General features: G+C 42.8%; 2 pseudogenes; both read right to left on the bottom strand.

Moving 5' to 3' along the window:
• Nucleotides 1–278: 278 nt before the first annotated feature.
• Nucleotides 279–15,908, bottom strand: LOC144771644 (uncharacterized; annotated as a pseudogene).
• Nucleotides 15,909–22,144: 6,236 nt separating this feature from the next.
• LOC144771632 (uncharacterized) lies at nt 22,145–25,594 on the bottom strand (annotated as a pseudogene).
• Nucleotides 25,595–25,804: the final 210 nt, after the last annotated feature.

Below are 25,804 nucleotides of genomic sequence, written 5' to 3'. Positions count from 1 at the left end.
TCCCATACTCCTGACTCGCTGGGACTTGCCTTGTTTTGAGGTACAGAGTATTATCTGAAGCTGTTTGACATGGTGACCAGTGGCAAAGGACTAAACCAAACAGTGGTTAAATGAAAAATGTTCAAAAAGTATGTGTCAACATGTAATTTTATTTATCGAAAGCACATATTTCGCCCCATGGGGGCCAGGATACCGAACAAGAGGAAAAATCCAGAAAAAAAGTCCAGGACAAAAAGGAGGGGAAAAAAGGCCAGGCTACTGCAACCAGAACAAATTGCTTAACGAAAACCAGCAACTTAGTCGTTTGATTCTAGATTCAGAGTTTTCTTTAATCTTCTCCTAGCATTGCAAATCTTTATCGCCAGCTTCCTTCTCATACTTCTGTAGTCCAGTGATGGCCAGCCGTTGGTACTGCACACAGACTTCATAAACTCTGGCTGGAAAAATAAAATAACATACATCAGTATCATGTCACCACGACTATTTTTTAGATTTTAATAGGGATGAGCAGCCTTTAAAAAGTTTATTCCATTATTTCATATAGAGTGCCAGATGAGATATTGTTAGGGTTACAAGGGTTCATAAGTGTAACATTAAGGGCAGTTGGTCAAAGAGGCACATGTGGCTAAATACAAGCTGCAAGCACAGTATTTTATAAGTTCAGTTTGCTATCACCCATTTATCCAGTTTGAGCCCCTCATCTGTACCACAGATTTAGAAATAAAATCACAACTCGCGACTTTGTGCCAGATTTGAAGCACAAACTCAGCACAAATTGTTAATAAATTACAAGACCCCCATTGCTCTTCTTGCTCTTTGCAGACATCTGTTGAGTAATGATTGAGTCATCTTACCATTATATGTTACCAGACCACACATGCAAACCTTTAACACCATGTATAATAATGAATTTTCGCAATCCAAGATCGAATGAATGTTACTTTGAACATTTGTAATATCTTACCAAATAATGCATCGACCTTCTCCTCATCAAGGACAGCTGTTCCAGCACGAGCCTTCGTTACACCTTTTGCAGATGCAAGTTCTTTTGGAGAAATAAGTATTTCGCTGATACGATTGAGAAGAAAACCTGCACTGTCCCGAGCTGCCTTGGCTTCCTCCAAGAGCTTGTGCAATTTCCGCTATGGAACGAGAACATCTTTGAACCGTAAAGGATCATTTGAGTCCTCCACCAACTGCTGCATATTAGTCTGCAAAATAACACAATTATTAACTATTTGCCATCATGTTAGGTTACATATTAAAAAATATATATAGGAAGAGTGGTTTTTTGATTTGGCATCTATGCATGGCTAACAATGTAATATTTGCTAGGTTCCCTCCAACAGTATAAAGCAGCCATATTTAAAAACATTGCATGCAGAAAGATTTCAAAGTCCTCATTCGGGAAATCTACAAGGTTTGCCCTATATACACTTTAACTGTGCTAAAAGAGTGGCAAAGAAAATAAGTACCTTTTGTACAGTGAATGATGCTGCTGTATCTGTTAAGTTGCTTGAATTGGTCAAAGCAGACATCGCAGCTTGCAAATACTCTAAAGCCAACTCCCTATTGCAAGTGCCTTGCAACTGTGCTATAATCAAAAACAGTTGTTAAAGGCAGCAGATAATACAATATTCACATAACGAGCATACTTTTTGGCAATGCATGTGTTTCGGTGGAAAAAATGATTAATCTGAATTTGTTGCAGTTTACATGGGAAGGTAGAATATCAAGCACGCACCTTTTAAGTGTTCGATTTCAGCTCGTAACTGTACACACTCCACACACGCCAACAGAATAGCTTTCATTGTGATTAATTATGGCTAAGGAGTTGTATACCATTTCCTTAGAGAGAAAGCAAATAATAATTAGACCATACAGGTTAAAATGCAATTTCCTATGTACCTAAAAAAACAAAAAAACATTACCCCAGTGTTGAGTGATGGACTTTCCTCCATCATCAAATGAAAGGATTCTTCACTGTCCTGAGGGGGGGTGAAGAACCGGGTTATTTAAGACCCAGCGGCGCCAGGGGCACGCCCAAAGTCTTCGGGTTCACCTGTCTTAGAATACAGAGACACAGGATACTTCAGAGTGGCGTCAAAGATCAAATTTATTGGCTGCAGCCAGTAACAGAAGTCCTAGAAATCATCACAGTATGAGTTCTCAGGAGACTGCTCAATTTTACAAAGCAAGTCATCCCTTTTTATGCCAAAACTCACATTCCAGACAAATACCTAACATTTATAAACTGTCCAATCACATGTATCCACACCAGAGGTATCGCATGACAGTAAAACCCACTTTTCAGTTGCTCAGCCCATGATCAATCATTGGTCAAACCCAACATTCTTCTTTAGACAGGTCGAACGAACCCATAATAAAAAAGGGCACAACCCAATCGTAAATAGACCATAAAGAAAGGAGCAGAAACAGGTGAGAGTAGGATAAGGCATATTTGTGTGCTGTAAAACTTTATGATGTCCTGTGCTCTGATCCTTAATCTTGATCAGCTAAAGGGCAGGAACTGGTTTAACAAGGTCAGCTTCAGGCAACAGGGTCAGTTCACTCAGGTCAATCAGGAGTCAGCACAAACTCGAGCTAAGGTGTACATGTCCTTAAAAAGACTAGTTCAGCCACAGTCATCGGCCTATGTGAGGGCAACCACAAAATGGCTGCCATACACAAAATGGAACCCAAGGGTTCAGAACGAAATCCCTAAATACGTAGTGAATCCATCGGTCTAACATGATGAAAACACTCATACTTGCCGCACTAACTAGTTACGGTTCGCTAATATCAAATTCGTAACGAAACCATGACCTTTATGGAACTGGTTAAGAATCAGAATTCACGGAACCTCAGACCCTCCTTTTGCCCTTACATAGGCAATAACCTAAACTCACGTCAATCTGAGTCCAGGTCTATATTCATCAGATCATCAAGATGTTGCTGGAGCATAATCCTATTAATTAGTACCTCTCTTGGGGCAGGCCTCCTTGCACACGTAGTAGCACAGAGGCCACATATAGCAGGAGCACACTGCACACAAAGACAGAACAGAAAAAGAATCGCTAAAGCCATCCCAATGATCATCAGAATCTTCCATCCCCAAGTGGATAACAATCCCCAGAACCATCCCATCAACAACCAATCTCCTTCGTCCATGTGTACAGACTCGGGGATCTTATGTAGCTTGGAAATGGCCTGGTACACTGTAGGAGCATTGTCTGGAATGAAAATGCAGCAGCTCGATTGAATCAATTTACATACCCCTCCTCTGTCTGCAAGTATGACGTCTAACGCAACTCGATTCTGCAACGTCATAAGACGATCCGATTGGAGCTCAGCAGTCAAATTACTAAGGGCACCGGCAGTCTCAACTATGGTGGACTCAACCACTCTCGTCAATTGCCGTATGTTCCTACTATTAACCATAGGTCCCCAAAATGGCAGGAAACCCTTAAGAAAATCTCCCAATTCTTGTGCTGAAGTATCTTCCTTACTGAAGACACCTCTAACTACTCTAGTTCTGTGGTAATCTGCCGCTGCAGTATACGTAGGGGGCAACAGATACGAAACATAACATGTTCCCGAAAAATCAGGGGGCAACCATGTATATGCTCTATCATAGCACACAAAATACGTACCCTTAGCTGCTAAAAACGGTGGGGAAGTCTGGGACGCAAAAACATACGTCTCAGTATAAACACTCTTCCCTAATTGAGCTCTCGGATTCTTGCCATTACCTTGCAGACAAAAATGACCACAATGGGGCACAATCCAAATCGGGGATGGTTTTTCCCTTCGCTGCTTTTCACTCAGACTAACACCATATCCAGTCACGTTCCAACCAATATAAGCTAGTGTCTCATCTTTAGGGATAGTCTCATAGGAATCGATTCCTCTAATCATATCTACTATTCCTTTCACTAGAGCACTATTACTTGGATTATCTTTCATAGAACGCAGGGGGTAAACTTCATGGGCATAAATAAACATCGTCCTATATGCCCATACAGATCCATTATAGCTGAATGGCAGAACCAGGTAAGGAATACCCTTATCCGTGGTATGAGGCATAAGACCACACACCCAGCAATTAGTGGTGTTCACAACTAACTGATGCTGATGCAGAAGCTGCACAAAGGAATTATTAACGAATTCCAATCTTCTGATAGATTCATGTTCAGGCAAGGGATGAAAAGAATGCGAAGAAGTAGTAGTAGGAAAAGACATAGGTTGTATGGTGGGTGCAAAAGTCACTTGGAAAGAAAAAACAAGATATCCCACTAAAAACATCGTTATTCTAAGTAGTATTAAAAGACATGTTATCAAAAAACATTCGATCTCAAAAAACTCCATCCTCTAACCGTGCAGTTCGAGGCAGGTGGTTCTCTTTGGCTCAGAGGTACGTCTGTAAGTCCAGGGAACGCCCTAGAACAAACCAGAACCGTCGACCTTATGTCTACACGGCTGTACACTCCAAGGCTTCATACCGCGACCCTACAGCTGAACCCGGATGGCGGTTCGAAAAAAAGAAAAATAGATCAAAACAGCTTTTCGGATGAGAGCGTTTTTTTTTTTAAAAAGCAAAAAGGAATTAATTGTTTATTAGTCCATCGGCTCTCGGTCGTAGATTATAGTGGCCTTTACCAGGCACTGTCTGATCTCGGAACAACAACTCAGGCTCAGAAGTGTCCAATCGTGCAGGTGGAGACACAGCTCTTGCAAAATATCGTTATCCTCGCGCTCAGAACTTGTCCCAACCAAACGTGCGGCACTGAATGGAACGTAACGTGGCACTGTATCAGTCTCTGAATCACCAACACCCTCCTGGACCCACTGGTCGTACGGCAGAGGCAATGATACCCTCTTACAATGTACGCCATGGATCCAGTTCTTCTTGCCCTGAACTCTCACTGCGATACGCGTCGATAAAAGGACTTGAAATGGTCCAATCCAGCCGGGGTGATCATTCTTTGTCCGCTGAAAGTTGAGCACCAACACCCAGGAACCAGGGTCAATGGCGTGTCCTGAATCTTCAGATGCTTGAGGAAGTGTATCGTAAACCTGTTGGTGTAAGACACGCAATTTAGCCGTCAAATCATACAAGTAGTCAACCAGCACGGGATGTTCAATCTCGCTAAACTTTGTTGGCCTCGGCACTCCCCATACATTTGCCGGGCGGCCAAACACGATCTCATAGGGACTAAGACCAATTCGGGAATGCACTGTAGTCCTTGTTGACAAAAGTGCCAATGGCATCACATCGGGCCATTGAAGACCAGAGCTCGCCTGAATCTTGGCTAGTTTCAGCTTCAGAGTGCCATTATAGCACTCGACTAGGCCAGCTGATTGGGGGTGATTTGCAGCATGAAATTTCTGACGGATGCCCAAACCCTCACACACTTTCTTCATGATCTGGCCCACAAACTCACTTCCATTATCACTCCACACCATCCTTGGCAATCCAAACCTAGGGAAATATTCTTTGAGCAAGACTTTAGCTGTGGACAAGGCAGTGTTATCTTTTAGGGGGTATGCCTCTATCCATCTCGAAAAGGCACAAACAACTACAAGGACGTACTTTAGATTATTACACCTTTCCATGTGTATGAAATCCAATTGTAGCACCTCGAACGGATACGTCGGAGGCGCAAAGTGACCAGCTGGAGTTGGAGTTCCCTTGCCAGGATTATACATCAGACAAACCATACAGTTCTTGACCAGATTCTCCGCACACTTAGGAATTCCAGCATTCTGCCATACTGGAGCCAACAACTTACAAATCCCTTTCGCACTAATGTGAGCCATTCCATGCGCCATCGTAACCGCTGCAAGCACATACGCATCAGGTAACAACCATCGCTGATGTTCTGACAACTCAGTCCAACAACCAGTTGAATCCAATTTTCCCTTACTCTCTCTCCACACACTCAATTCTTTTTCCACACACTCAATTCTTTCTCTGTAGCTTCAGCCTGAATTGACTTCACACTCTCTATCGTATCTTCACACATTCCTCTATCCAGAACCCGTCTTGCTGGGCCCGCAACATACATTCGACTCGTCACATCTTTCGCTGCTTCTTTCGCAACTTCATCCGCAAACGCATTACCACGAGAAACATCATCGGTAACCTTCTTATGTGCACTGCATTTCACGATCGCAACTTGCACCGGCAACGTAAGTGACTCGAGAAGCTCATTCACCAACTGACCATGCTGAATCTTCGTACCGTGCGAAGTAAGAAATCCACGTTCTTTCCACAAACGGCCAAAACTATGAGCAACACCAAACGCATACTGGCAATCGGTATACACAGTCACTCTCTTTCCTTTCGACAACACCCACGCTCTCGTCAGTGCAATCAACTCTGCTGCTTGGGCTGAATTTTGTGGGACACGTGCAGCTTCAACAATCGTACACAATGTCGTCACGGCATATGCTGCAGTCATATCACCATTCGGGAGCTCGTAGCATGAACCATCAACCCATAGCGTACCAGCAGGATCCGAAAGAGGAGTATCTTTTAAATCGATTCTCCCCTTCGTTTCCTCCTCCGTCCTCAAAAAACAATCATGCTGTTCCTGACCATCTGTATCCACAGAAATAGGCAACAATGTTGCTGTATTCAATACATTACACCGCTTGATGTGCACATGACTAGCCAAAAGCGTCAACTCATAACCCGACAACCTCGCACTAGTAAGGTGCTGAGTCTTTGTTCTATTTAACAGAGTATCCACTGCATGTGGAACCATCACGACCAACGTATTATCCATCACCAGCCCAGCAGACTGTCAGATAGAAGCAGCCGTTGCCGCTGTAGCTCTTAAGCAACTTGGCAACGCTCTAGCTACCGGATCTAAAGTCGACGAGAAATACGCACATGGACGTTGCTTATAACCGAATTGTTGAGTCAAAACTGACAATGCACAACCCTCTCTCTCATGGACGTACAGTGTAAAAGGCTTACTGTAGTCGGGAGTACCCAACACAGGAGCAGAACACAATGCATCACGCAACTCAGAAAAACTTTTCTGACAATCGTCAGACCAAGGAAGAGGATTCGGTGTATCCTTACAAGTCAATGCCAATAGAGGTTTTGCCAATAAAGAAAAGTTTGGAATCCACTGTCTACAATACGACGTGATACCCAAGAAAGCACGCACTTCTCTCTGTGTACTTGGCACAGTCATTCGAGCAACCGCTTGAATTCGTTCTGGGGTCAACCTTCTTCCCTCCTTTGACAAGAGATGACCTAAGTAGGTCACTTCTTGGCAACAATACTGCAACTTAGAAGGTGACACTTTATGATGCAAGTCCGACAAATGTCGCAACAAAGAAAGAGTAGCTTCTTTACAAGTTTTCTCATCATCAGCGGCCACTAACAGATCATCCACATACTGAATAAGAGCAGCACCAGCAGGCAACACAAGAGTATCAAGCTGAGTCTTCAAAGCCTGGCTATAAATAGAAGGACTTTCGCAATAGCCTTGGGGAGCTCTCATAAACCGGAAGCTTCGGCCTTCTAAAGAGAAGACAAAAATATCTCTACTTTCCTCGGCAATTGGAATGCTGAAGAAAGCATTCTTCAGATCTATAACCGAAAACCAGGCAGCTGAAGCAGGAATCAAAGTCAACAAAGCAATAATATCCGGAACAACTGGAAACTGTGGCACGACAATCTTGGCAACCTCTCTAAGATCGATCACAAACCTATAAACAGGTGGCTGAGTAGAGTCAGTGCGCTTCAGGACAGGCAAAACGGGACTGTTACACACATTACCTCTCGTTTCTTCAATCACATCTTTCACAATCAAATCATAGATAATTGCTAAAAGCGCTCTTTCACCATCACTCGAAATCCGATATTGGGAAATACGTGGTAATTTAACATTCGATTTGAGTGTAACAACACAGGATGGAATCTCCAAAAGACCCACATCATTAGGACCAGTAGCCCAAAGATTATCAGGGAGAGAACGCAATTCCGGTGGAAGCCGATCTTTAGACAAATACATCGGAGAGATCACTTTCTTACCCAATGTAAGCTGTACTCCCGCAGGAGAACAACGTAATGTTGCATGCAACCTTTTCAACAAATCCAAACCCAACAAATTCTCACCACAACCTGTTGTTAAGATGAGAGGTGCTTCCAACTCACAAGGCCCTATAGAAAGAGACAAGGGGCTAGAAACTGGGTTACAAACTGTGGCGCCAGAGAATCCTACTGAGACATTCGTTAAGCCAGACAAAGATGCACCAGGGAGTTTAGAGTGCATGATAGAACTCTTCGCTGCACCAGTATCCAAAAGAAAAGGCTCTACCACACCCGATGTGGCTACTGCAACATAAGGCCCACTCTGATCTACTGGAACCGACACTACTCCCTCTCTTTGTCCATGGCTGTCCTAGCAATCATTATAGTCAGCATTCTCACTCTCAACATAATAGTCATCAGCATAGTACTGAGTCGACTGACCAGATGCAATTTTCTGTTGATCAAAGTAATTCATAGAATTTTGTGGGGGAAAGGAACGTTTGTTCTGAGGAAACGCACCACGTCCTCTACCTCTTGACACTTGCTGAAAACCACCACGGCCTCTTGGGACTGGCATACCACTCGCGCGTTGTCGTAAAACAGGGCACTCATTTTTATAATGACCTTCCTCCCTACAGTACGCACACTGATTCAAACCCAAGGGGGGTCTTGGAGGAAAATACCCAGCGTTCTGTTGCGGTCTCTGAAACTGTGGAGGTCCTGAAACTGTGGGCGTTGCTGTGACTCTTGCTGATTCGAGCGAGGCGGCTACGCCTGCTGTAAAAGAACCTTTGTCTTTAAGTCTTTTGTCTTTTTCTTTCTCGTCCTTATCCCTATTCTCATAGTACTGTGCAGTCGCCAATATCTGGGCCGACGATGAAACAGCACAAGAACTTTCAGAATCTTTCAACTTATTAGAAAGTTCAGGGAGCAAATTAAAGACAAATTTGTCCACAAATAATCTTTGCCCACCTTCCGTACTCATGTCCTGACCACTATGATCTTTAAATATTTCTTCAAACCTAGTGAAGAAATCAGATACACTTTCATCTTTCTTCTGCTTACATGCTGTTAACTTATCCCAATTCACTCGTAAAGCAGGCATCATCGTCTTCATTAAATTAATAATTCTACCTGGCAATTCCGTAACCAAAGGTTCAGGTTTAGCACCTCCCTGTTGTCTACCATCTGCAGCAATAATTTTCGCCCAAGTATCTCCTAATTCTGCCGCATGATTCTCATGACGAATCTTCTCCCACAAAGGTTGCAGAACTACATTACCCATCAACATGTCGATGTCGGCTAAATTCATAATACACGCATCTACTGTCTGAGACAATTCTTTGTAATAACCAGCAGGATTCTTACGAGGATCAGGTAAGGTCTGCTTAAGAGCCAAGATCTCTGCTCTCTTCCAAGTGACATGTACCCATACTCGATGAAAATGAGCAGGTGCGGCAACAATACCCTGATTTACATTAGCCTGAACTGCTTCCTTCCATACAGGAGGAACTTCTCTCATGGGACACTGTCTCGCTTTGCTTCTAACAGAGGAATCAGGTTCGTACAATGTCTGAGGCGGAAGGCTAGATCTAAAAGCCAGTATCGTCTCTACGGCATCTGTAATATCAGATTCCACTATCACCCCTTTAGCAAAATCCAACTGAACATCAAGTAGTTCCTGCGGGATCAAACCCAAATCATTATCTTCCCATTCATTACGCAGAAACATACACATTACATTAAAAACATACCTTTGCTTGGGCGGTTCCCACTGAAAGAAAACATCCATAACCGCTGGCAAACTATACCTTGAGGCATTCATAATCCATTTACGAGCTAACAAATCCAACACAGCCCGTTCCTCGGAACCAGGAAGCTGACTACGACTCTGCCTATGTTCCGAAACAGGGGTCATATTCAATGACCCAAACAATGGAGACAATAAACTAGTAACAGTCTCTGTCATTAGTTTTCGAACAGAAGGAGAAGAAGCAGACATAAGAACAGAAGAATAAGTATTTTGAGGCAAAGAAGGTGTAGGAATAAGAACAGTAGGAGTCTCAGATGCAGAAGCGGAAGGCAAAGGAGTTTGAGGCAAAGCTGGTAGCGAAGCTTGCGACCCTAGAGCGGGTTGCGCAGGAGGAGGTAAAGCCATCTGTGGAGTACCAGGTGGCTGAACAACAGCAGGAGGTTGAACCACAAAGGATGGAACAACCGGAGGTAATAGAGGTGCAGTAGCACCCTGCACATAAGGAGGTGGTAATCTCAGTAAATGAGACATCAAGGGATCTTTTTCAAGATCTTCAGTCGCTTTTGGAGGAGGAGACGGCAAGGCCGGATAACATTTATCTATGGCCATACAACGCTGCCTATCTGAAACTTCACTCGCTCGCTCCTCTCCATCATCCATATACTGCCTAGCAGCTTGTAGTACCGACATATTCCTATCTTTCCTATCTCGTTTAGCTTGTTTGATTTCTCTCTGTTTGGCTTCTTTACGCCAAAGGCGAAAGGAGTCAAACTTTGCAGGCCGGGCTTTCTTCCTAAATATTTTCGTTTCTAAATTATCTAAAATCCCGGTATCAAAACTATCATGTTGGGGCCATCGTAAAACCCCATCTTTCCTAGTGTAATGGACCCATACTTCATTAAACGAAATGGGGCCCACGCCGTGTTTAGAATAGAGCTCATAAGTCGGAGTTCCAACTGGAGGTATCGGACATGAATCCTCCAATTGGGAATCCCTGTTACAACCACAACAGAATATTCTCCCAATTTTGCTAAAACCAGGCATCTTCGCTCACTAATCTAGCTTCAAACTTCAAGGGATTATCTGCAACGATAGTCTCGCAAATATACGAGTCCCTCGGCTTTGGAAATTGCAATTTTCAAATCAAAACTAAGGACCAAACAAACTAAGAATCAAAGAACCAAAAACTAGGGACTGGGAACGACCCACTTATACTTAACTGAGGTATCAGTCACGCCACCAGAAGACCCGTCTATCGTCTCGCCTTACAAAGCATCACAAATGGGTCCAAGACAGGGCGACAGTCAGGGCAGCAGTCCTTAGTAGCCGTCAAGAAAGCAAGAAGCCTCGCAGAAAAGACCTTCAGTCCACATTCGACATGCCGGGGTCGATGAAGTGGTGGCCGTCCTCCACAATTGCCTCACGAAGCTCCTCACGATCTTCAGGCTTGGACCGGTACCGCTGAAGTCGCCCCACGTTGGAAGCGCCAACTGAAGAACCAGGTTATTTCAGACCCAGCGGCGCCAGGGGCACGCCCAAAGTCTTCGGGTTCACCTGTCTTAGAATACAGAGACACGGGATACTTCTGAGTGGCGTCAAAGATCAAATTTATTGGCTGCAGCCAGTAACAGAATTCCTAGAAATCATCACGGTATAAGTTCTCAGGAGACTGCTCAATTTTACAAAGCAAGTCATCCCTTTTTATGCCAAAAATCACATTCCAGACAAATACCTAACATTTACAAGCTGTCCAATCACATGTATCCACACCAGAGGTATCGCATGACAGTAAAACCCACTTTTCAGTTGCCCAGCCCATGATCAATCATTGGTCAAACCCAACATTCTTCTTTAGACAGGTCGAACGAACCCATAATAAAAAAGGGCACAACCCAATCGTAAATAGACCATAAAGAAAGGAGCAGAAACAGGTGAGAGTAGGATAAGGCATATTTGTGTGCAGTAAAACTTTATGATGTCCTGTGCTCTGATCCTTAATCTTGATCAGCTAAAGGGCAGGAACTGGTTTAACAAGGTCAGCTTCAGGCAACAGGGTCAGTTCACTCAGGTCAATCAGGAGTCAGCACAAACTCGAGCTAAGGTGTACATGTCCTTAAAAAGACTAGTTCAGCCACAGTCATCGGCCTATGTGAGGGCAACCACAAAATGGCTGCCATACACAAAATGGAATCCAAGGGTTCAGAACGAAATCCCTAAATACGTAGTGAATCCATCGGTCTAACATGATGAAAACACTCATACTTGCCACACTAACTAGTTACGGTTTGCTAATATCAAATTCGTAATGAAACCATGACCTTTATGGAACGGGTTCAGAATTCACGGAACCTCAGGGGGAAGAAAAAAAATCATTAGACCCCCATTTACTCTGACCATGTCAAACAGTTTTCCATTTGTTTATTAATATTTGAACAGGTAGGTATATGTGCCTTATTGTTGAGGAAATGAATGCACCATATTCATTCTATGTATTAATAAGTATCTAGGCTTTTCACAGAGATAACAGGTAGAAGGTGTGGTTTTGGCACCAAAAGGCATATTCTGTTAACCAAGGAAAAAAGGCTGGCATACAGACTTAGTAATATGCAAATGTGTATAATGGCAGCACTCTTTTATCTCTGCTTACATTCTGGTCAAAGTTTTTGTTGCTTGGAAACGGGTCATCATGGCAAGGGGTATGGTTCACATCCATAGCTGTTGCTGCAAATGGAGTCACAATAGGCCAGGCTGTGTGACTGTGAGCCGTGAGCCACAAAATCTTGTGACGTCAAAATATGTGGTGCCAAGTGTACCATCATTTTGGGATCTTGTTTGCAGGGTCTAGTAGGTGTTACTTCTATGCTCACAACAGCCTGCTCTCGTGTAGGGAATAGTTTTTTGGGTATCAACTGGTGCCGTGGTGAAAGGGAGGCATGTTTTTGTCCTTGATATTTGGATTTAAGCAGGGACTCCAAGTTAATTTCATTTTCACGGTCTGATGCGTAATTTTTAGTTGTGGATTTTTGATGAAGGACACTAGCCATCCCTGCTAAAAGGGCCAGGTTTTCAAGTTTCTGCAAATTCATCCGCGAACTTGCATCACCAGGCTGAGAAGTTGTGCTTTCAGAATGAGCTTTGTTACCAACTCTTATATAACCCAGTCCACTCTGCTTGGCTTTTTTGTCCTTGTATCTTTTCTCTGCAATTTCTTCATCTTGTAGTTCGCGTAACACCCTCTTAAGTCTACCAGCGCTTCCCCGATTGCCACAGTCCATTAACATCTGCTTTTCCTCCAGTGCCCTTTGAAGTAACACCTGTTTTAGACCCTCTGTTGTGCCAGAATAGCTTGCAATTATCTCTTGAAAAATATCCTGAATCATTAGACACTGTTTCTTCACTAAAAAAAAAGCAAGAGAGAAAAAACTATATTTACATATAAACTTCAAAATAGATAAGAACAAATTGACCACTTGCATTATATCTTCACGCTCTAGCCATAATATATAAATAAAGAGGTATTGATAATAAAGGACAAATGTACAATCTATCCATAACCAAGTTTTCCTTAATAGACAGTACACATTGTAAGCCTGAACTTGAACCTCCTGAAAAAAGTTGCCTAAATAAAATAGTTTATCCAAAAATGGCTGCCTTATAGTAGTGCCACAAGCTAAACGTTTCAGCCCTTTTCATAAGTGTTACATTTGTCTGTGGAGAGCAATCCAAGGCATATGTGAGGACATGCATGTTCATTTTTACTGTCCATTATTGGATTAATTAATCACATATCTAGGTTTTTACTGAAACAGGTTGGTAATTTGTACCATTATCCTGCAGTTGCAAACTTATAATAAAGGTTTACTTATTGTGCTTACCAGGTGATTGGAACAGAATCATAGCTTTAAAATCTCTCTCTTCGGTGATTGGCCGTCCAGCTTCATCTAGATTTTCTACCAGCCATTTACAAAGAACTTCCCCGGGATTGTCCAAAAGCAGGAAGTCAAGTAAAGCAAAGTTTTTTCCCGATGGGAGATCAAATGATCCAAGATTCAAATTTTATTTTTTATCTTACTCAGTCTGCATCACTCACTCAAGTATCCACACATTGCCCGAGGAACACTTACCAAAGAAAAAACATTATTTATGTAAAAAATATACATTTTATTTCAATAAAAAACACATGAATCCATGTACAGTTATAATTAAAAACACACGATATACAGTAAAACCACCTTATGTGGAAATGGAGAAATATGGGAAAAGACAGTAGTATTTGTCTTAATCTTGTTAATTCGGACCCTTTGTTTGACAACACTGGGAAGGATTTCCCTTCCTTATACCCAATTGTTTGCTGACAACTCCGAATTTAACCCTTTGTAAGTGCGTCGACGCGTTTCGGAAGCCTTGAGTGATTATAGCCTCCTTCTTCAGGACAGTGTCTATGGTTTTCTCCACAATCAATGTATCACCTAATACACAAATAAAACACTTCTTTTAGCCCACAATCCATTGATTAAACCCTTACATGCTATTAAAACAACAGACCATATTTTTCTCTATACAATATTATTCATAGTGTTCACATAAACATCGTTTTTCCCTAATACACATAATTGCACTTTACTGACCATTAATCTTTATGGGTATTTATCTATATAAATCCCGTTATTTTTTACATATAGATGTTCTTCCATTGTGTTGCAAGTATTGCCCCGTCTTAAAATTCAACTCGCATTATGTCTAGCACTCAGTCTTTTTCACACCATTCAAACTATATCGAATCAAACTCACCTATGTTTAGATTGGACTCTCACTTTTATATTTTAATATTTGGCTGTTTGGCTGTGTGTGTGATGTAGCTTGGCACGATCGTAAATAACTGGCACTGAAAAAAGAAAAATATTTCTTTTGACTAGGAGTATAATATGAAAATCGGAAAACGGGTGCAAATAAATTGAAAGACACCGCGTTTGAGGCTTTCCATAATTTTTTTAAAGGTAACAGCCAATGTTAAAATATAAAAGTGAGAGTCCAATCTAAACATGGATTGGGGCAGATTAATAAGTTGTACCTCTTTATATTTAGCAGCAGTTTGGGAGATCGAGAAATTCCTACAACGACCCCGATAATGATAAATTAATGATATAACTTAATTCACCAAGATGCATTCGCATAGGTGAGTTTGATTCGATATAGTTTGAATGGTGTGAAAAAGACTGAGTGCTAGACATAATGCGAGTTGAATTTTAAGCCGGGGCAATACTTGCAACACAATGGAAGAACATCTGTATGTAAAAAATAACGGGATTTATATAGATAAATACCCATAAAGATTAACGGTCAGTAAAGTGCAATTATGTGTATTAGGGAAAAACAATGTTTATGTGAACACTATGAATAATATGATATACAGAAAAAAATGGTCTGTTGTTTTAATAGCATGTAAGGGTTTAATCAATGGATTGTGGGCTAAAAGAAGTGTTTTATTTGTGTATTAGGTGATACATTGATTGTGGAGAAAACCATAGACACTGTCCTGAAGAAGGAGGCTATAATCACTCAAGGCTTCCGAAACGCGTCGACGCACTTACAAAGGGTTAAATTCGGAGTTGTCAGCAAACAATTGGGTATAAGGAAGGGAAATCCTTCCCAGTGTTGTCAAACAAAGGGTCCGAATGAACAAGATTAAGACAAATACTACTGTCTTTTCCCATATTTCTCCATTTCCACATTAGGTGGGTTTACTGTATATTGTGTGTTTTTAATTATAACTGTACATGGATTCATGTGTTTTTTATTGAAAGAAAATGTATATTTTTTACATAAATAATGTTTTTTCTTTGGTAAGTGTTCCCCGAGCAATGTGTGGATACTTGAGTGAGTGATGCAGACTGAGTAAGATAAAAAAAAATTTAATCTTGGATCATTTGATCTCCCATCGGGAAAAAACGTTGCTTTACTTGACAGTATACTGGTGCTCTATTTCCCCTTGGGTAATACCGAGCCCCTCTCTTTGGATTAAAACAAAAGCAGGAAGTCACCATCTTTTCGAACATGCACAGAATGATTGCAAGTGAAAAACAGGACGTTGAATGAAACCATGATTATGTCCTGCTAGATATAAAAATTAGGAATTAGTTTGTGTGTTGTTTAAGTTTCAGAGGTAAAATACAAAGCATATCAAACTGATTAACAGATTTAATTGGAGAAAAGCACCCCAAAAAGTACACTGACCTGGTGTAATTTCTATCTAATATGCCTAGATTTTGGACTACAAAGAAGTGTTTGGGCATGCACTGAAGGCCATTGAGGAAATTACCTAATAATCAACTTTATTTTTGGAGAGCCAGAGTGTATGCTTAGGTCTTGCTGCTCAGGACAAATAGTAATAGCAAAGTAGAGGCATTATGAGAGAAATAGAAGAACTATCAATAAGTGAACTTTCACACTGGGGTTTGTGACGGGAAATCAAGTTACCTATCCCCCCAGATGCATAGAGACTCAGATGCCTGCTACCCTCTGCCCACCGGCACCCCCAACATGAAAGGGCAAGCATTAAAAATGCAATAGGTTTCACCTTTTATTAAGCTAAAGATATTAGCTTTACTAGTAGTATTGTATGTTTATTGTGCAATATGTAATGTCTTTATAAATATAACAAAAGGCATTACAATGGCAAATACATAAAGCAAACGCATTGGCATAGCCAATAGGTCTCCCCTTTGGGACCTTATAAGTGTTTTGCCAGAGGTGTTTGGAAGTTTGGTAAGAGATGGGGAGAGAGAGAGAGAGCGTGAAGGAGAGGGGGAGAGGGGAGGAGGGAGAGGGAGAGGGAGAGGGAAGGAGAGGGAGAGGGAGAGGGAAGGAGAGGGAGAGGGAAGGAGAGGGAGAGGGAGAGGGAAGGAGAGTGAGAGGGAAGGAGAGGGAGAGGGAGAGGGAAGGAGAGGGAGAGGGAGAGGGAGAGGGAAGGAGAGGGAGAGGGAAGGAGAGGGAAGGAGAGAGAGAGCGCGCGAAGGAGAGAGAGAGAGGGAGAGCGCAAAGGAGAGAGAGAGAGAGAGAGAGAGAGAGCGCGAAGGAGAGAGAGAGAGAGAGAGAGCGCGAAGGAGAGAGAGAGAGAGAGAGAGAGAGAGAGAGAGAGAGAGAGCGTGAAGGAGAGAGAGAGAGCGAAGGAGAGAGAGAGACAGGGGGGAAGGGAAGGAGAGAGGGAACATAATGGTACGGCAATAGCAAAAGTGAGAGGCAATGATGCTATCAGCAAAGACGTGGTAAAAAACTGTACGTAGTGTAAGTGAATTGGTGCCGACTAAATTTATTATGACACCATATTGGAAGTTGTCGCTGCTGAATGAGTCATATATCTAGTCTGTGTCCAGTAGCAGTAGTTTGCCTATTGAGGAGTGGGATGTGCGTCCATGTGTACAAACAACAACAAAAACAACCTTACAATCGTGAAACCCCCACGCGTCAGCAACCCCCCCTCCCCCATCCGATACTGCCAAGAACAAGGAGCATCTGTCTTGGCAAGGTGAAACTCAAGACCCAAAACACGGACCCCAAGGAACCTCCCCCAATGGATCACACCCCCCCGCCCCCCCCCCCCCCCACCCACAGAACATGAACCATGGGGAGCTACTGGCCGTGCAGGTCAACCACCATGTGTAACAGCCGACTCTGCTCGGTGCATACTGATCAGGGCAAGCCCAACCCACGGACAGTCAATTATATATGACTAGGGATATCACAAGCCGTGGGTCGGTCAAGAAGCTTTCACTGGACTGGAGGTTCGCCGGTCAGAGCCAGAGTAATGCCGCCGCTTGGACTTCGTCCTTCGTGATCGATTCCGCTGCGAGCCCACCGAGGAATCTGATTCCAGCGGCAGCGGAGAATGTGGCTTCAGGTGGGCCCTTTCATCAGACCAGGCGAAGATCGCTTCAGGACAATCGAAACATAATGTTTTAGAGTTATATAAATCACTCGGAGCCTGGCGGGATACAGAAGCATGTAAGAGATGTTGAGTATGCATAACCTTCATTTTGTTGCGATGAAAGACTGTCGTTATTGCTGCACCAGGCGGGTATAATCTGGAAAGATCATAATGGGCCTTGAATAGAAGACGAGTTTATCCTTATTCAGTCGGGCATATTGCAGTACAGCTTCTTAATCGGCATAGTTTAATAGCTTGGCAACGAGCGGCTGTGGATTTTCTCTTGAAGGTGGTTTTCGTGTAAGGGCCCGATGAGCCCTCTCATCCACAATGCATGCAGAGATCTTGTCCGTCGGGAGCAGATCTTTAAGCCATGTCATGAGAAAACAATTCATGGAACCACCTTCGCAGCCCTCCGGAAAACCGACAAAGCATAGATTGTTGCGCCTGGAGCAAGCCCTCTGCATCTTTGGCTCAGGTAACAAGTTCCTGGGACATCACTGTCAATTTGTTGACCTCCTTTTGAAGGGTCAGCACGGTATCCTCCACTAAGGAAACCCGCGTCTCGTCCTCAGTAATACGATCAACAGCCCTGCGCAGGTCCTGTCTCACAAATGAGACCTTGGTGCCCACTGCGCCAATCTTGGCCTCCAACATGTCCCTTGCATCTGTGATGGCCGCTATCGAGGCCGCTTTATCCGGGACAGGAGGAGACCCCCCCCACTTGCAGAGTTGCAAACTGGTCAAGGGTGCTCTGTTTCAGGCCCGTAGCGCCAGGTTTATCCTTTCCCATCGGTGGGCCTTCAGTGGACTGTGCCAGCTATTTCTGGTCGCTCCCACTCGAACAAGATATGTAGGAACACCAATCCACTGCTTCAGGGACTCTCTGGAGGGAGCACTGCGGCTGGTCCTCACGGATTCTGTCAACCCCTAGGCCGTAAGCCGCACTGGAACTAATCCAGCCGCTTCTGCAGCCAATGGCTAACAGCCAAGCGGGCCCCTCTAGAGGAACCGGGCTCGTCAGACCACCAGCATGCGAAGCATCACAATGCCCCAACAACAATGGAGTATCACCAGGTCCAAGTATCACCACGCAAGGGCCCCCCCATCTAAGCACCATCACATGGCTCAAATCGGCGATGCCGGGTAAATGCCTGGGCCAAAGGCACACGGCCGGTTCTCAAGGCCTCCGAAGGAACCAAAATGGCGACTATTGCATAGATGCAGTCCCAGGCCCAGGTCCGCACCCCAGAGCACCCGCTGCATCAAGGATAGAGGGCGGACACCTCATCGTGCTCCGATGCACAGATGCCCCATGTGCAACCACACTGCAGATCAAAACCGTGCCCCGGCAGTCCCCCCCCAGGGAGATTGCAACCAGCGGTGCCGGCGGAGCCCAACAGACGAGTCTCCCAGTGCCAGCACATCCCACCCCAAGACCAACAGCAGTCGTTTCCCATTCCGGCCGGTGCCCGGGCCGGGACAAGCTCCCGACCATAGCGGCAAGCTGACTGGGCCCACGAGGCCTCCCTGCGGCCCAGACCCCACCCAGCGACCAGTACCGCCGCTGGTAAAGGCCCGGAGGGGCGAGGATGTGCGACCACCAGCTACCCCCCAGCACCCCCTCTCACCTCGATCAGGGAAGGCGTCCTGCCCCAGCTCCGAACACGGTTACCGCCCGCAGGAGCCATCAGACAGCACAGGGGCGCCGAGCCCAGGCCACAGGACACTCCTCTCGGTCCTCGTTTTTGCCCGCAATCCACCAGATTACAGCTTCTTCAGGCTCCGTGGATGCACCGAGTTACACCTCTGTCCCGTTCTTTTTAGTGATGCATCCAGCAGGGGAAATATAACTGCAAGTGTTGCACTACTTCAATTTTACTTCTGGTGTGACCTGCACTTCTATGAACTTGTAGGATGCCCCAACGCCCACTTCTGCATTTGAAGAGTAGTTCACTACAAAATAAATAGAATGTGTCTTGAAATTCAAGACTAAATCTCCCTATTGTGGCAACCTTGCAAATGTGTATTAGTGACAATCCCCTTCTATTTTTCAGTCACTGAAAGAAGTCAATGAAGATATTCTTCCAAGGAAGCTGTCAGACCAGATCCTGCATAATTGTGTTAAGCGAAGCATAGATGACTTTTTCATTGATGTCAAAGCAATGTATTGTATAAGTCTACAATTTCTTCTTATATTTTCAGTCTTACAGTTGCCTTTGTTCCAGCATGTTCCATCGACTCAATTTATTTGAGCCATTGATGCAATATTGCAGTGTTGGGCAGCTGTGAAACAAATGTTTTAAACCTAGTACTCAAAACCAGCATTTACATTAGATTGTGTAGGACTTGAACATGGGTAAGACACTATGTGACCAGGGAAGTGTACCTTTTCTTCGTTCACAATCTTTAATATGTTCAGTGATGCATTCCCCCAGCATAAGTGGGAGTTGAGTGCCTCTGAGGTTCCAGCCACCCACTTATTACTGTTACATCTTGTCTAACACTATATGCTATAAAAAACTGTCTATTGTGTATGGCATCACAAATATGCTACCTCTTGTGATCTCTCCCTGGTCAAAAAGGAAGATCATCCTGGAGTCATTCTGGAGTCATCTGATGTTTACAGTCAGGCTATTCCTGCAATTATCTGGGGAAGTCATCCCAAACCATCCTGAAGTATGCCTGTAGGACAAAATATTTAAATGTGATGACGAATCTAGACTCATCACAAAAACTACAGTAGGATGGTGTTCTGATGACTTCTAGTGGCAGGGAGTGATTACCTTTTACAACTCCACGAATACTAATTGACAACTTCAGGATGAGTGAGAATTACTCCAGGATGGGTTCTAGCTAATTTAAGGATGACTGTCAATTATTCCAGGATGATCCTATAACCGCTCCAGGATGGAAGTGGATTACTCTGGAATGATCCCATGACATTTTCTGGATGAGTGTGGATTATTCCTGGATGATCCTATGACAGCTTCAGGATGGCTATTGATTGCATCAGAATGGCCCCATTATATTTTCAGTATGAGTGTTGATTACTCTAGGATGTTTTAATGCCATCTCAAAAATGAGCATGGATTACTTTAAATACTCTTGGATGATTTTAAACCAACTAAAGGCTAAGAGTGGATTACTCCCAGATGATCCAATTAATAATTTGGAATCATTAATAAGTCATTACAGTTGGATTACACCTTGACAATTCCATGTTATGAGCATGTTAGCCGACTGCCAGTATTCCCTACTAGTTTAGGACTATGGATTTGCTGGTAGGAAAACATTTGGCAGACCACCTGTACTTTCCGGTCAAAAACAGGCCACTTTGATGTAATATGCCTTTTTTACACAATACCAAGAATAGTTTGAAATGCCACGAGTTATAAAGTAAGGCACAGATTTATAAAACTTTCACTGAACGCAGTACAACACCCCAATTGGCTGTGTTGCATAACAGGGAGAGAGCAGGGAAGAGGCATGTCTATCCCTCTCTCTAACACCACTGCACTAGAATGCAATGTTGTCTGAGAGTCTAGACTGGGTTTTGTACTGGAAGTTTACCGTTCTGGTACCCCAAAAATACTATGTCTAGACAAACGTGGAACCTTTCCCATTTTGGATGAGTGTTGTACCAAATACCAATTTGCTTCGATTTGTAAATCCTGAAAATGATTTTGATTCAGGTCTGCATTATAAAACAAGCAAACCAAGCACAAAACTTCTCTAAACCTGGTCCTAATAATCAGATTAATTTTCTCCTGCTTTGGAAAGATTACTTTTTAATTTTACAGTGAGAGGTAGATACCTGTTTAAAATACATCTGAGAAATGCTATTTTAGCTAGGTTTGTGCTGCATAAATACCACAAGCAACTTCATACAAAAGTAGTGGTCTGCAAGAATGTTATACTTTGCATTCAGATAAGCGTAACATCCAGTAGCGGCTTGCATAGGGCGTGCAACAGGGCGGTGGCACGGGCGGGGAGGGGCAGGGTAGCAAACACGGACATACGACAGAACGAAGGAAAGTGATTACATTCCTCCGTTCCGTGTATGTCCATGTTTGCTACCCTTCCCCTCCCCACAGCACGCCCTATACGAGCCGCTACTGTTTACGTGTGCTGCTACTCCCATACTCCTGACTCACTGGGACTTGCCTTATTTTGAGGTACAGAGCATTATCTGAAGCTGTTTGACATGGTGACCAGTGGCAAAAGACTAAACCAAACAGTGGTTAAATGAAAAATGTTCAAAAAGTATGTGTCAACATGTAATTTTATTTATCGAAAGCACATATTTCGCCCCATGGGGGCCAGGATACTGAACAAGAGGAAAAATCCAGAAAAAAGTCCAGGAAAAAAAGGAGGGAAAAAAGGCCAGGCTACTGCAACCAGAACAAATTGCTTAACGAAAACCAGCAACTTAGTCGTTTGATTCTAGATTCGGAGTTTTCTTTAAACCTCTCCTAGGATTGCAAATCTTTATCGCCAGCTTCCTTCTCATACTACTGTAGTCCAGTGATGGCCAGCCGTTGGTGCTGCACACAGACTTCATAAACTCTGGAATAATAAAATAACATACATCAGTATCATGTCACCACGACCATTTTTTAGATTTTAATAGGGCTGACAGCCTTTAAAAAGTTTATACCATTATTTCATATAGAGTGCTAGATGAGATATTGTTAGGGTTACAAGGGTTCATAAGTGTAACATTAAGGGCAGTTGGTCAAAGAGGCACATGTGGCTAAATAAAAGCTGCAAGCACAGTATTTTATAAGTTCAGTTTGCTATCACCCATTCATCCAGTTTGAGCCCCTCACCTGGACCACAGATTTAGAAATAAAATCACAACTCGCGGCTTTGTGCCAGATTTGAAGCACAAACTCAGCACAAATTGTTAATAAATTACAAGACCCCCATTGCTCTTCTTGCTCTTTTGCAGACATCTGTTGAGTAATGATTGAGTCATCTTACCATTATATGTTACCAGACCACACATGCAAACCTTTAACACCATGTATAATAATGAATTTTCGCAATCCAAGATCGTATGAATGTTACTTTGAACATTTAAAATATGTTACCAAATAATGCATCGACCTTCTCCTCATCAAGGACAGCTGTTCCAGCACGAGCCTTCGTTACACCTTTTGCAGATGCAAGTTCTGATACCATTGAGAAGAAATCCTGCACTGTCCCGAGCTGCCTTGGCTTCCTCCAAGAGCTTGTGCAATTTCCGCTATGGAACGAGAACATCTTTGAACCGTGAAGGATCATTTGAGTCCTTCACCAACTGCTGCATATCAGTCTGCAAAATAACACAACTATTAACTATTTGCCATCATGTTAGGTTACATATTAAAAAATATATATAGGAAGAGTGGTTTTTTGATTTGGCATCTATGCATGGCTAACAATGTAATATTTGCTAGGTTCCCTCCAACAGTATAAAGCAGCCATATTTAAAAACATTGCATGCAGAGAGATTTCAAAGTCCTCATTCAGGAAATCTACAACGTTTGCCCTATATACACTTTAACTGTGCTAAAAGAGTGGCAAAGCAAATAAGTACCTTTTGTACAGTGAATGATCGACTGCATATCTTTGATGCTGCTTTATCTGTTAAGTTGCTTGAATTGGTCAAAGCAGACATCGCAGCTTGCAAATACTCTAAAGCCAACTCCCTATTGCAAGTGCCTTGCAACTGTGGTATAATCAAAAACAGTTGTTAAAGGCAGCAGATAATACAATATTCATATAACAAGCATACTGTTTGGCAATGCATGTGTTTCGGTGGCAAAAATGATTAATGTGAATTTGTTGCAGTTTACATGGGAAGGTAGAATATCAAGCATGCACCTTTTAAGTGTTCGATTTCAGCTCGTAACTGTACACACTCCTCATTCAGACAGGAACCGGGGCCAACAGAATAGCTTTCATTGCGATTAATTATGGCTAAGGAGTTATATACCATTTCCTTAGAGAGAAAGCAAATCATAATTAGACCATACAGGTTAAAATGCAATTTCCTATGTACCTAAAAAAACAACAAAAAAACAAAAAAAAAACATTACCCCAGTGTTGAGTGATGGACTTTCCTCCATCATCAAATGAAAGGATTCTTCACTGTCCTGAGGGGGGGAAGAAAAGAAATCACTAGACCCTCATTTACACTGACCATCTCAAACAGTTTTCCATTTGTTTATTAATATTTCAACAGGTAGGTATATGTGCCTTATTGTTGAGGAAATGAATGCACCATATTAATTCTATGTATTAATAAGTATCTAGGCTTTTCGCAGAGATAACAGGTAGAAGTTGTGGTTTTGGCACCAAAAGGCATATTCTGTTAACCAAGGAAAAAAGGCTGGCATACAGACTTAGCAATATGCAAATGTGTATAATGGCAGCACTCCTTTATCTCTGCTTACATTCAGGTCAAAGTTTTTGTTGCTTGGAAACGGGTCATCATGGCAAGGGGTATGGTTCACATCCACAGCTGTTGCTGCAGATGGAAAGTCACAGTAGGCCAGGCTGTTGACTGTGAGCCGTAAGCCCCAAAATCTTGTGACGTCAAAATATGTGGTGCCAAGTGTACCATCATTTTGGGATCTTGTTTGCAGGGTCTAGTAGGTGTTACTTCTATGCTCACAACAGCCTGCTCTCGTGTAGGGAATAGGTTTTTGGGTATCAACTGGTGCCGTGGTGAAAGGGAGGCATGTTTTTGTCCTTGATATTTGGATTTAAGCAGGGACTCCAAGTTAATTTCATTTTCACGGTCTGATGCGTAATTTTTAGTTGTGGATTTTTGATGAAGGACACTAGCCATCCCTGCTAAAAGGGCCAGGTTTTCAAGTTTCTGCAAATTCATCCGTGAACTTGCATCACCAGGCTGAGAACTTGTGCTTTCAGCATGAGCTTTACCAACTCTTATATAACCTAGTCCACTCTGCTTGGCTTTTTTGTCCTTGCATCTTTTCTCTGCAATTTCTTCCTCTTGTAGTTTGCGTAACACCCTCTTAAGTCTACCAGTGCTTCCCCGATTGCCACAGTCCATTAACATCTGCTTTTCCTCCAGTGCCCTTTGAAGTAACACCTGTTTTAGACCCTCTGTTGTGCCAGAATAGCTTGCAATTATCTCTTGAAAAATATCCTGAATCATTAGACACTGTTTCTTCACTAAAAAAAGCAAGATAAAAAACATAAATTTACATATATACTTCAAAACAGATAAGAACACATTGACCACTTGCAATATACCTTCACGCTCTAGCCATAATATATAAATAAAGAGGTATTGATAATAAAGGACAAATGCACAATCTATCCATAACCAAGTAAGTAAGTTTTCCTTAATAGACAGTACACATTGTAAGCCTGAACTTGAACCTCCTGAAAAAAGTTGCCTAAATAAAATAGTTTATCCAAAAATGGCTGCCTTATAGTAGTGCCACAAGCTAAACGTTTCAGCCTTTTTCATAAGTGTTACATTTGTCTGTGGAGAGCAATCCAAGGCATATGTGAGGACATGCATGTTCATTTTTACTGTCCATTATTGGATTAATTAATCACAAATCTAGGTTTTTACTGAAACAGGTTGGCAATTCGTACCATTATCCTGCAGTTACAAACTTATTATAAAGGTTTACTTATTGTGCTTACCAGCTGATTGGAACAGAATCATAGCTTTAAGATCTCTCTCTTCGGTGATTGGCCGTCCAGCTTCATCTAGATTTTCGACCAGCCATTTACAAAGAACTTCCCCGGGAATGTCCAAAAGCAGGAAGTCACCATCTTTTCGAACACGCACAGAATGATCGCAAGTGAAAAACAGGATGTTGAATGAAACCATGATTATGTCCTGCTAGATATAAAAATCAGGAATTAGTTTGTGTGTGGTTTAAGTTTCAGAGGTAAAATACAAAGCATATCAAACTGATTAACAGATTTAATTGGAGAAAAGCACCCCAAAAAGTACACTGACCTGGTGCAATTTCTATCTAATATGCCTAGATTTTGGACTACAAAGAAGTGTTTGGGCATGCACTGAAGGCCATTGAGG

Source organism: Lissotriton helveticus, chromosome 1_1, assembly GCF_964261635.1.
Source record: "Lissotriton helveticus chromosome 1_1, aLisHel1.1, whole genome shotgun sequence".
NCBI classification, from domain to species: domain Eukaryota; kingdom Metazoa; phylum Chordata; class Amphibia; order Caudata; family Salamandridae; genus Lissotriton; species Lissotriton helveticus.
This window is presented reverse-complemented; position numbering and strand designations above follow the sequence as displayed.